This window comes from Silene latifolia, chromosome 1, assembly GCF_048544455.1.
Source record: "Silene latifolia isolate original U9 population chromosome 1, ASM4854445v1, whole genome shotgun sequence".
NCBI classification, from domain to species: domain Eukaryota; kingdom Viridiplantae; phylum Streptophyta; class Magnoliopsida; order Caryophyllales; family Caryophyllaceae; genus Silene; species Silene latifolia.
The window spans coordinates 146,878,573-146,891,313 of NC_133526.1; the positions used below are offsets into that span (position 1 = coordinate 146,878,573).

Sequence of the window (12,741 nt, forward strand, 5' to 3'; positions counted from 1 at the left end):
CTCTTCTTTGCCTTCCTCAAGATCCGTGGGGATCGTTGAGGGGTCGTGGGGGTCTTCATCATTGCCCCTTTTCTTTGCTTTATTGACTTAGGCCTTTTAGTATCGGTCTCCTCTTCAATGCTTGATCGTTATATGCTATCAATTTAGCTCCACTTCACTCCATCTAGTCAAGTTAGTGCTCTTCTCCTACAAAGGACATCAAACCTCATAGAATATACATAGAAGTGGTGTGAATGTCGTTTTGCTCGTTAAAACTTTCAACCAAAACAATATTTATATCTTTACAAACTACTCTTAGTAGAGTGATAAGAAAAGGTCGGATCCCAAGGGACGGGTATCGATTTAAGATTTCAATTGCAAGTAGTTATGTCCTAAGGTGTCACAAATTTGGGTTGAGATGAGATGGCAATCTAAACTAATCAACAAGATGAATGAAAACAAAGTAAAGTAGTAAAAGGGGTTTGTAAACAATTGATTAAGGGTACTAGGGTGTCATGGGTTCATAAGGGAATCATGGAAATAGATCATACAACCATGTTCTCAAATAGATGCAAGCAACTTATTGATGTGATGGAATCGAGTTAGTGTATATCTTACAATTCCTAGGAAGATTTAGGTCCCAGAGCCGAGTTGATCATGACTTTACAACACCTAAAAGTCGACTTAGTCTCTTCCTATTCAACTCTATGCATGGTTTAACAAGGCTTGAGTTGGCTTATATCTTAGGAGCCTCATTGAAAAGATAAGAGATGGGTAAAAAATACAAGGTTTCATAGTCTAGCATTTCATCAAACATAACATGTGCATAGATTGAAATCACAATAAGCAAGCAATTAATTATGAAAGCATATTAAATTAAGCAGAGATCTAATCCCATGATTGATTCCCCTAATACCCCATTAACTCTAGCTAAGAGACTACTCACTCATGATCAAGTTTAACATGCTAATAAGGATGTCAATCATATTAACAAAGCAAAACATGATGAATAAGTAATGTAATTAACAATAATTAAGCAAAGGTAAAAGGGATTATACAAACTTGAGATGATCCAAATATAAAGCAAAGAATAATAGAAGGAAACTAGATGATTGATGGAGAGTTGTCAATCCTCCAATAAACCCCAAATAATCTTCTAATTACCCAACTAAAACTAAGAACAATTAAGAGATTAAGCAAATATTAAGATGTGATTAATATTGAAATGTGTATTACAACTTGGATTAAAATTAAATTAAGAGATTAGAATGAGATTGGGACTTGATTCTTAGTTGATAATCATCTAGGTAGTACAATAGGGTATTTATACTAAAACTAAGTGCAAGGATTAGGGTTACTAAGGGCATAAATGACGATTAAGACCCTACGAGAAGCTTGATGATTTGCAAATCCCGTAGGGAAATGCGCGTCCTGAGTAGCAACTCCCCACGGATACGCGCATCCTGGCATTGAGTATGCTCGGGACTGTAAGGGAATCCGCGCGAGCTGAGCCTTGGGACGCCCGGATCCTGGGCTTGGACGCTCGTCCTGAGCTCGGGACGCCCGGATCCTGAGACAGGGTTCCTCCTCTTATGTTGACTTCCTAACAATCTGTGGGGATTGATTTAGGGTCGTGGGGATCTTCATCATTGCCCAATTCACTTGATTTATTTGCTTAGGCCTTCAGTATTGGTCTCCTCTTCGATACTTGGTCATTAGATGCGATCCATTTAGCTCCATTTTGCTCCATAAATGCAAGGCTAGCAATCCTCTCCTACCAAGGACACAAAACCTCAAAGAATATACAAAATGGGGAACTAAAGATAAGAAATGACCCTAATACTCGCTAGAAAGCATGGGAATGAGGTTAATTCGGAGACTAAATGTGCAGAAATATGAGTCACATCAAACATCCCCAAACCGAACCTTTTATCGTCTCGAGTAAAGAGGTGACTATAACTATGACCTTTATTTAAACTAGCCTGCTAATATATCCAATATGAGATAATTAGCGAGTCTTACTCTGCCCCTTCAACTCATAACAAGACATCTATGAGGTAAGATGCCTTCTTGCAAGGCAAGGTGGGGCTTGCCAAAATGGCGATACATCCAATCATTAAGCACACAAAACAAGTAATGGATGCATCTATAAAAAGGAATAGCCACTTTCCTCATCTAAGTGGCGGATATTATCTAAAAGGGAAGCAATCTAAGGGTAAACACTCCATTATAGATATGGTTTCTTCAAGTTACTAAGCCTAGGAGGATACCAACAAATCACCTCCAGGTTGTGTCAAGCTAGGGTACCTTTGTCCACAATCGCTAAATGCTTTTGTCAAGAGTAGAATCCCTATGGTGTTCGAAACACTGTACGATCGCAGAATTCCCCTTCTTGCCTAGACAAGAAGAAGGGTCGTCCCATCTCCACCATGCACAAAAGTGGAATCAATGGATAAAGGGATCAATATGATTTTGAGTTTCATAATGGTAGTTTGCTTTTGATTTATTTCCCCCCAAATTATTGTGGAATTTTAACATTTTGAGAACAATTTATTGCCATTTCTTTGATGTTCGGCATTTTGATACTTGGCAATTTTTCAATTTTGCATTGTTTGAACATTTTCAAAGTCACCCTAATTTGTAATGAGGGTGCTTTTATTGAAGCATAGGAGTTCTTATTTTTGTAATCCTCTTTTCTTTTATGCAATTTGTGCAAACTTTTTGATTTTCATTTTGATGCTTCAACTCAAATTGAGAATTTTTGTGCCCATTCCCTTTTTATGTGAAAGATATGATTGAGGTGGAAGATGGTTGGATGGTTTAAAGGGTCACTTTGGAATAAACAGTAGCCAAGGAGTTATCACACCACAAGGTACTCTTGACTAGGCCTTAGTCCATGGGTCAAAGGATACTAGCATGACACATCCTAGGGTGTTTTGAAGATATTCTAAAAAGTAAAGTCTCAAGAAGGAAAATTATCTACAAGGGCCTTATATACACTTATCAAGCTTCCCAAATAGATGCTTTCACAAAATATTCCTAAAATGAAACTACATGCCATGATGCAACTTATATACAACCTAATGCAAATGCTTCTATCACTAGTATGCCATATAAACTAAATGCAAGCTCTTAACAACACATTTGTTTGTATCGCATCAACCAAAATAAAGCCACATTGTCATTAACATATAAAAGGAGTAAGGAGATTTGGAAATATCATACCATGCGGTCTTCTATTACCTTCATGCCTCGAATGTGGCGTAGTCGGTCCAATGTGATAAGAGTGACAAACAAACATAAATATATACAATATGTACAATTCTACACTATAAAGGAATGAACATGTTTTTTTGGATTTTTGAGAATTTTTCAATTTTTATCATTTTTTCGATTTTTGAATGCTAGGTTAGAATTTTCCATCCCCACACTAGTATAGGCATTGTCCTCAATGGCTAATACGATAGGAAATTATGCAATGCAATCTATATGAAAATGCATGATTTATAAACTAGTATGCAAACTATATGAAATATATAACAAGTGATGCAATCTAATATATCCTATATGATGCATGCTTTCGATTAGTTGGAGAGCCAATTTGAATTGACTCGCAATCCTTCTGAGTGAAATTCCCCAAACCGAACAAAACACTATTGCTAGTGAAAAAAGAGGGGAGTTCATGCACAAGGTATGAATGTAATGCATGAATTCTAATTTGTCATTTTGGATTCTTTGTAATGGGAGCAAAAAGATAAACACCTCAATGGGACCGAGGTGAGAGTCCTTTGAATGGTGCTAGGACTCCAAACTCAAAATTACCAAGAGCCCAAAATGACTCTACAAATGATCAAGGTTAAAATTAAAAACAAGAGATAAAAATAAAGCTAAAGGAGGGGTATGAGACTCACAATGGAATAGGTTGATGCTATGCAATCAACCCCGCACTTGTGGTGTTCTTCATTAAGCTCTGTTCAACCTTCAATTGTCGCTCATCGCGACATCATCATCATCGGTCTCATTACCGACATCATCATCATCGGAATTGTTATCATCATCATCAATTTCATCATTATCCACCTCCATTGGACCGGTGGATTCACAACTTCATCATCATCGGAATTCGGACTTTTCTCTTCTTCATGGCAAGAACCACTACCTTCCTCATCTTCCTCAACAACAATCTCTTTTCCATTAACCACCTGGCTATCCTTGTTGGCATCTTGAGAAGTAATAGGGAAGAACACTTTCTTATCCACCCGACTGGGCAAAGGACATGAAGAATCAAGAAGTCCTTGCTTAGTAAGATGTAGTAGTGGTGGATACTGGGCATGATAAGCATTCACCCGGTCATCATAAGCTTCTCTATGCAAGCGTTGCATCAATTGGGTCAAGTAATCATTGCCTACCACAACATTAGAGCCACTTGGTTTAAATTCTTGGTAGGCAAAAGGATAGGGTGGAGTCATAATGGTAGAGTAGGAGGGCTTTGCAATAGGATCCCTTTGTTGCTTGATTATCAATTCGGCTTCTTTGGAGACGGGAATGAGGTAGTTTGTTCGATGGGCGGAGATACGGCAAATCTTGCTTGGCAAGACAATGGACTTGGCTTCCTTGATGAGCCATTCAAATTTATGATCGAGATTGTCATTTTTTACCCAATGAAACTTGTTGATCAAAGTACTCATGTCAAGAAGGTTGCTTCCCTTAACCGGTTTGTAGGTATTATCATTGTTGAACTCCGGGTTAAAATGTTTATCTAACCTTGTCACCAAGCCCCCATTTACAATAAAGGCCGCTCCCTCTTTCCCATTATCAATATCTAGCCACCGCTCAATCAATAATTGAAGAATGTTGTATTTTCGGGTGGACTTTCCATTAACATTCAATAAGGACTCAAGGTAGACAAATTCGGGTTCGGTGAAGTGGTTGGCTCCTTTCCTAGCGATTAAAGTATTAGCCACAAACTTGTGCCAAATTCTTATACCCGGATGGTGAACATACAAGGCATGGCTCTCTCGGAAGGAATCAAATTGACGACCGGTTATAGCCTTCCATAGGGGTGCGGCATCATACTTCAAAGGCTTCTTTTCAAAATGATCATATTTCTTAAGTCCAAACACTTTACCAAATTCACCCTTAAGCATTCTTCTACTCTCGTTCTCAAGTCAGAACTCAACATAATTTCGAGTCTCTACCTTGTACTCCCTCAAGGAGCTTATGAACTCCATGGTCAATGAGAGGTAAGTCAATTCATTCATATCGAAGAGGGTTTTCAACTCCATGGACTCGAAAAATGCTCTAGATTGCTCAAGTACACCCAATTTTTGCAAAGTATCTTGGCAAATAAACTTGGTAGCTAAAACTGTCTTTTTGGCAAGGGATTGAAATGCAAGCCTATGTTTGTCGGATAAGAAAGTTACCTCCGGATAGTTTGGCAATTGTTCCACAACCGGAATAGAAGGGGTAGCTTCCTCAATGGGATTGACGATTTCTTGTGCTTGCTCCCTTGGTTGAGCTACTACCAAAGCTTTTGATGCTAGAAGAGTTTGTTGCCTCTTTGACAAATTTGGGGTTTTGGGTACCTTAGTTCCGCCCTTAGTTCCGCCCTTATTCCGTGCCCTTGTATGCTCCTTGATTCTTCAAATTTCAATCAATCCCTCAATCAATTAGGGATTTTCGGATTTTGCCCCAAACCCTAGAAAATTGATTCAATTTGTCAAGAAATTGATGATTAAATGGTCTTTTATTGATGAAGGAGTAATTTAATTGTGTTTTGAGCAAGTTTTGTTTTAACTGTAGTGAATTTTGGTGAGAAATTGATGTTTTTAGACGAGGGGATTGAAGGTTGAAGTGAGGGAAAATGTATGTGTTTGTTTTTGAAAAAGGTAAATGAATTGGGAAGAAGGGAAAAATCCCGTGTTATGCTATGTAGCAGGTTTGGGACGGGCGGAATGAGGTAAGGATGCGCGGATTTCCTTGCAGGAATTTCCGAGAAGGGCAAAGTAGGACTGGGACGGGCATCCTCAGGTTGACTCGAGCGTATTTTTGGATGAGACGCTCGTTTTACTTTTGGGACGGGCGGATTTTCCTACAGGAATTATCCAAGAATTTGTAGCATCCCAGGACCCGCGGCTCGATAGTAAGACTGGCGTCCTGAGGTGGAGGACCCGCATCCTGAAGTCAGCTCGGACGGATCTTGCTCGTCTTGCCCCTCAGCTCCCATGAGCTCAGGTCTGCTAGTGGGGATCCTCTTCCCGTGTCATTCCTTCTTCCTTTCCTTGTTAATTGGTGTGGGTTGCACTAGAAAGTCTTGGTTAGTATAGGCATTTGCCATCCCCACACTTGGTCAAACACTACACATTAAAACACATTAAAATCCCTCTCTCACTTGCTCTCATGTCAAAAATCTTATAACAAAGCATGAAAATGCAATGCAAAAATGACAAAAATACAATAAAGGAAATGAAATGCTAGTTAAGGGTTAGAATATTTACAAATGGTGGTTTAGGGAGTATTCCACCAAACTCTCCTTCTTGTCAGAGGTATCAATGGGGCAAAGCCAAGGTGTTGCTAATGTTGCTCAACACCTTATAGAAGTAGTCGAAGGCTTGCTCATTTTCATGATAAAGATCTTGCATAGACCTTTGTGCATCATTTTCTTCATTGAGGTAGTCCGAGTCAAAGTGATGACAAGGATCTACAAAGCCTTGGTCCAAGATTATAGCATTTCCAATATAAGGATTGCCCAATCCTTTAAATTCATCGTCCCACAGACCATAAACTTCACTTTCTTTCTCCTCTATGTAGGGTGCTTCATGAGTTGACAAGAGCAACTCTCCTTCCTTGTTATCATGGCCAATGAGGCCTTCTTCATTACTTGTCATGATGGGTGAGCTATTCAAGCTCTCATTGTTGTTGTTGAAAATTCCATGCTCTCCGAATAGAGCTACTTGAATGTCATCTTCTTTCTTCTTCCATATGGGTGATGTTTCGTTACCTTTGGGTTGATCTTTGCATAGAGATTCTAACTTCTTCCTATCATTTTCTCGGCTATAGTGATCGACCATGAAGCATGGCTCATGTAATCGGGGAGCTCTCATGGTTTTGTCAAGATTGAAAGTAATTGTTTCATCCCCTACTTCAATTGTGAGCTCTCCATGTTTCACATCGATTACCGCTCCGGCGGTATTCAATAAAGGTCTTCCTAAGATGATAGGAATGTTACCATCCTCCTCCATGTCTACAATGACAAAGTCTACCGGGATGAAGAATTTGCCAATTCTCACGGGCACATCCCCCCCATACCCCTAGCGGTATCTTTGTTGATCGATCCGCCATTTGAAGAGTAATGATGGTGTATTTGAGCTCTCCCACTCCTAGTCTCTTACATTCCGAGTATGGCATGACATTACACTTGCTCCAAGATAACACAATGCCTTGTTGATTGTAGTGTCGCCAATGGTACATGGGATAGAAAAACTTCCCGGATCTTTGAGCTTTAGAGGGGAATTACCTTGAAGAATAGCACTACTGACTTTGGTAAAGGCAATAGTCTCTAACTTTCGGATTGATTTATTCTTGGTAAGAATATCCTTCATATATTTTGTATAAGCCGGAACATGATTGATAAATTCCGTGAATGGGATTGAGACTTCTAAGTTCTTCACAATTTCCATGAACTTTCCAAGTTGCTCATCAAGCTTAGGCTTAGCTTGGCGACTTGGGAATAGAAGTCTAATCACAATAGGCTCTTTATCAACATTCTTGGCTTTCTCTTCATTTCTTTTATTTGAAAGTTCGTTGGTAGCAGGCTCTACTACCTTTGAGTTCTCCACAACACTTTGCTTGCTACTATCATCCACAATATCTTCATCAATTGGCCTCTTCGGCCCCTCATATCTTGTACCACTCTTCAAATGGATGGCATTAACCGTTTCATGTTTTGGGGGGTTACCTTGAGGAGGCAATTGCTCCTTTTGTCTTTGGGAGCTAGAAGATGCTAATTGAGTCATTTGAGCCTCTAACATTTTGGTGTGGGCAAGTATGTTGTTGATGGTGGTTTCTTTAGCTTGGCTATCTTTTTGCATTTGGGTGAAGAATTATTGTTGGTTCTTTTGCATTTGGAGGACCGCTTTTTTAACGTCAAAGCTTTGGTCATTGGATTGGTTGTAGGAAGGTTGATTTTGATATCCTTGACTTTGGTTGAAAAAGGGTCTTTGAGTTGGATTTCTCATTGGAGGTGAGGTGTATGTTGGTTGAGGATTTTGAACATATTGGCTCTTGTATGAGAGATTTGGATGGAATTTGGTATTCTCATTATAGTAGTTGGAATAAGGGGTGCCATTCTTGTATGCTTAGAAAGCATTCACTTGTTAATTTGTTCCCCTACATTCGTTTTGATCATGTCCCAAGGTTCCACAACTTTCACATACTCCATTTGGGATTGAGGATGATGCCATCATACCATTGACATGTTGTTTGGGTGATTTGGAAGCTTCATCAAGCATAGCCATAGCCTTCTCAAACTTCAAGTTGATGATGTCGATATGAGCACTTAATTGAGCACCCAATTGTGTGATGGAATCTACCTCATGCTTTCCTCCTCTAGTGGCCTTTCGAGGCCTACTATATTGGGACTTATGAATCTCTTCGATTTTGGCCCATGTTTGGTTGTCATCAACTTCGGTAAACCTCCCATTGGATCCCATATTAAGCACATTGCGTGAGTCTTCATATAAACCGTTCCAAAATTGTTGAACAAGGAACCACTCACTAAGTCCATGGTGTGGACAAGAATGACAAGTGTCCTTAAATCTCTCCCGTGCTTCATATAATGATTCCTCATCCCTTTGTTTGAACCCGGTAATTTGGGCTCTCAACATGTTAGTCTTCTCCGGAGGATAGAATTTCTTGTAGAAAGCAAGTGTTAACTTCTTCCATGAATCAATACCAAGGGTAGCCTTGTCTAGGCTCTTTAATCATTGCTTTGCGGTACCGATCAAGGAAAAAAAGAATTAATACCCATCGGATTTTGTCTTGAGTAACTCCGGTTTGAGAAATTGCATCACAATATTCACAAAAAGTCTCCATATGTAAATGAGCATCCTCACTAGGCATCCCTCCAAATTGACTTCTCTCAACTAATTGTTTGAATGCGGATTTGGCAATGTAATTACCGGTTAAATGTGGTGGTGTAGGAGTACCGTTTGGTAGGTTCTTCTAGGTTGGTACAGAATTAGATGAAAATTTAGGCATTGTGGGTTGATTTTGTTGTTGGTTTGGAATTGGGTTATCCTCTCCTTCTCTTGTAAAAGGGTTGACAAACGAAATGTTATTTGGTTGAGTGTCCACAATCTCTCCAATACCCAAAACTCTTGAAGTACCTCAAGCAACTCTTCTATTGTTGGTTAAGGTCCTTTCAATATCGAAATAAATAGGTAATAGATTACCTTGTGATCTCCTAGTCATGCCAAATATCAAACAACTAGAAAGCAATTAGAACAACCTTGAGGAGATTGACTTCTCCAAGGTAAGGAAAGACACAACTAAAAACAATTAACGAAAATCAAATCAATTGAACACCATCCCCGGCAACGACGGTATTTTTGGTGTGAATGTCGTTATTGCTCGTTAAAGCTTTCAACCAAAACAATATTTATTTCTTTACAAACAACTCTTAGTATGGTGATAAGCCAAGGTCGGATCCCAAGGGACGGGTATCGATTTAAGATTTCAATTGCAAGTAGTTATGTCTTAAGGTGTCACAAATTTGGGTTGAGATGAGATGCAATCTAAACTAATCAACAAGATGAATGAAAATAAAGTAAAGCAATAAAAGGGGTTTGTAAACAATTGATTAAGGGCACTAGGGTGTCATGGGTTCATAAGGGAATCATGGAAATAGATCATACAAACATGTTCTCAAATAGATGAAAGCAACTTATTGTTGTGATGGAATCGAGTTAGTATATATATCTTACAATTCCTAGGAAGATTTAGGTCCCGGAGCCGAGTCGATCAAGACTTTACAACACCTACAAGTCGACTTAGTCTCTTCCTATTCAACTCTATACATGGTCTAATAAGGCTTGAGTTGGCTTATATCTTACAAGCCTCATTGAAAAGATAAGATTTGGGTAAAAAATGCAAGGTTTCATAGTCTTGCATTTAATCAAACATAACATGTGTATAGGTTGAAATCACAACAAGCAAGCAATTAATTATGAAAGCATATTAAATTAAGCATAGATCTAATCCCATGATTGATTCCCCTAATTCCCGATTAACGCTAGCTAAGAGACTACTCACTTATGATCAAGTTTAACATGCTAATAAGGATGTCAATCATATTAACAAAGCAAAACATGATGAATAAGTAATATAATTAAAATAATTAAGCAAAGGTAAAAGGGATTATAACAACTTGAGATGATTCAAATATAAAGCAAATAATAATAGAAGGAAACTTGATGATTGATGGAGAGTTGTCAACCCTCCAATAAACCCCAAATATCTTCTAATTACCCAACTAAAACTAAGAACAATTGAGAGATTAAGGAAATATTAAGATGTGATTAATATTGAAATGTGTATTATAACTTGGATTAAGATTAAATTAAGAGATTAGAATGAGATTAAGACTTGATTCTTAGTTGATAATCATCTAGGTTGTACAATAGGGTATTTATACTAAAATTAAGTACAAGGATTATGGTTACTAAGGGCTTAAATGACGATTAAGACCCTAAGAGAAGCTTGATGATTTGCAAATCCCATAGGGACACGCGCGTCCTGAGTAGCAACTCCCCAGGGACATGCGCGTCTTGGCCTTGAGTATGCTTAGGACTGTAAGGGAATCCGCGCGAGCTGAGCGTTGGGACGCCCGGATCCTGGGCTAGGACGCTCGTCCTAAGCTCGGGATGCCCGGATCCTGTGACAGGGTTCCTCCTCTTATGTTAACTTCCTAACAATCCGTGGGGATTGATTTAGGGCCGTGGGGATCTTCATCATTGCTCAATTCACTTGATTTATTTGCTTAGGCCTTTAGTATTGGTCTCCTCTTCGATGCTTGGTCATTAGATGTGATCCATTTAGCTCCATTTTACTCCATAAATGCAAGGCTAGCAATCCTATCCTACCAAGGACACAAAACCTCAAAGAATAGGCAAAATGGGGAACTAAAGATAAGAAATGACCCTAATAGACGCTAGAAAGCATGGGAACGAGGTTAATTCGGGGACTAAACGTGCAAAAATATGAGTCACATAAAAAAGGAGGCTAAAGACAAGAAACAACTCTAATACATAATAAAAAAGCATAGGAACTAGGCTAGTTAGGGGACTAAATGTGCGTAAATAGGTGTCACATCAACCTTCTGAGCCTTCTTTAATAGCTCTTTTCATGTTCAGTATCCATTTAAAATCCTTCCAAGAAATTCCCCTTTCCTCTTGGCACTCTTAGCATTAGTGCCCTTAGAATTGTCACCTACAAAACAATCAACACCAATATCTTCCTCCAATATATCCGTCAGTAAGGATAGAAGTGTAGTAGAGGCATTAGGAGAGTCCACAGTGCTCAATAAATAAAAAGACTCTTGTAACATTGAGCTTCTAATGGTGTTGTTTTCTCTAAAGGTAACCCGGCCATCACCCACCTCCAACGTCAACTTCCCATTTTTCACATCAATTAACGCACCCGCGGTGTGTAAAAATGGCCTACCCAATATAATTGGGGTTTGTGAGTCCTCGGTTATATCAAGTATGAGGAAGTCAGCGGGTATGAAAAACTTGCCAACTTTGACGGGCACATCTTCTAAGATACCTAAAGGTCGCTTTAAAGACTGGTCCGCCATTTGCAAAGTGATACTTGTGCATTTTAAAGCACCCATGTTAAGTTTCTCACAAATGGAATAGGGCATGACACTTAAACTAGCACCTAGGTCGCAAAGGACATTATCAATAGTATATGTGCCTATAGTGCAACTAATAGAATAGCTACCGAGGTCCTTAAGTTTCAGGGAGACTTGTTTTGTAATAGTGCGCTACACTCTTCGGTGAAAGCAATGGTCTCAACCTCATTGAAGGATCGCTTCTTAGACAAGATTTCCTTCATAAACTTTGAGTAGGAAGGGACTTGGGTAAGAAATTCAATAAATGGGACGGTCATTTGTAAATTCTTAACAACTTCTAAGAACTTACCAAATTTACTCTCCTCCTTGTGCTTCGCTGGACGGTGGGGAAACGACACTTGAACAACTTCCTTTGGAGGAGCATCCTCCACATCTTTCTCCTTCTCAACCTCAATAGAAGCATCCACCTTCTTCGAAATGGTATCATCTTCTTTGGCAATAAGAGAGATCTTCTTTTCAACAATCACCTCTTCACTTTCTTTGGGCATAAAGGGCTCATCATTCTTGGTATCAAGGTTACTCTTTCTCTTAAGCATCAATAAGCGATGAGGAAATGGCACACGAACCTTAATAGGAGGCTCTTCACTAACCTTCTTTTGAGCATCTCCCCCAAGCTTGGACTTTTTAATAACCACTTCATCATCCAAAGTCATGGATGGCCCATTATAGCTTGTACCACTTCTCAAAGAAATAGCATTAACGGTCTCATGTGGTTGCGCACCTTGGGCGATAGTTGGCCGGTCTTCCTTGAAGAGCTAGATGCGGCTAGTTAAGCCATTTGGTTTTCTAACATCTTGATAGCGGTAGTGTGGGCTTGATCACTCTTTTGTAAGTGAGCGGTCAGATCGGAT

At 39.2% G+C, this 12,741-nt stretch overlaps 1 non-coding gene across 1 annotated transcript; it reads left to right on the forward strand.

Moving 5' to 3' along the window:
* Positions 1-8,757: 8,757 nt before the first annotated feature.
* On the forward strand, positions 8,758-8,864 carry LOC141620516 (small nucleolar RNA R71). Its single transcript, XR_012531983.1, has one exon. It is a non-coding gene; the product is annotated as a small nucleolar RNA R71 (small nucleolar RNA).
* Positions 8,865-12,741: the final 3,877 nt, after the last annotated feature.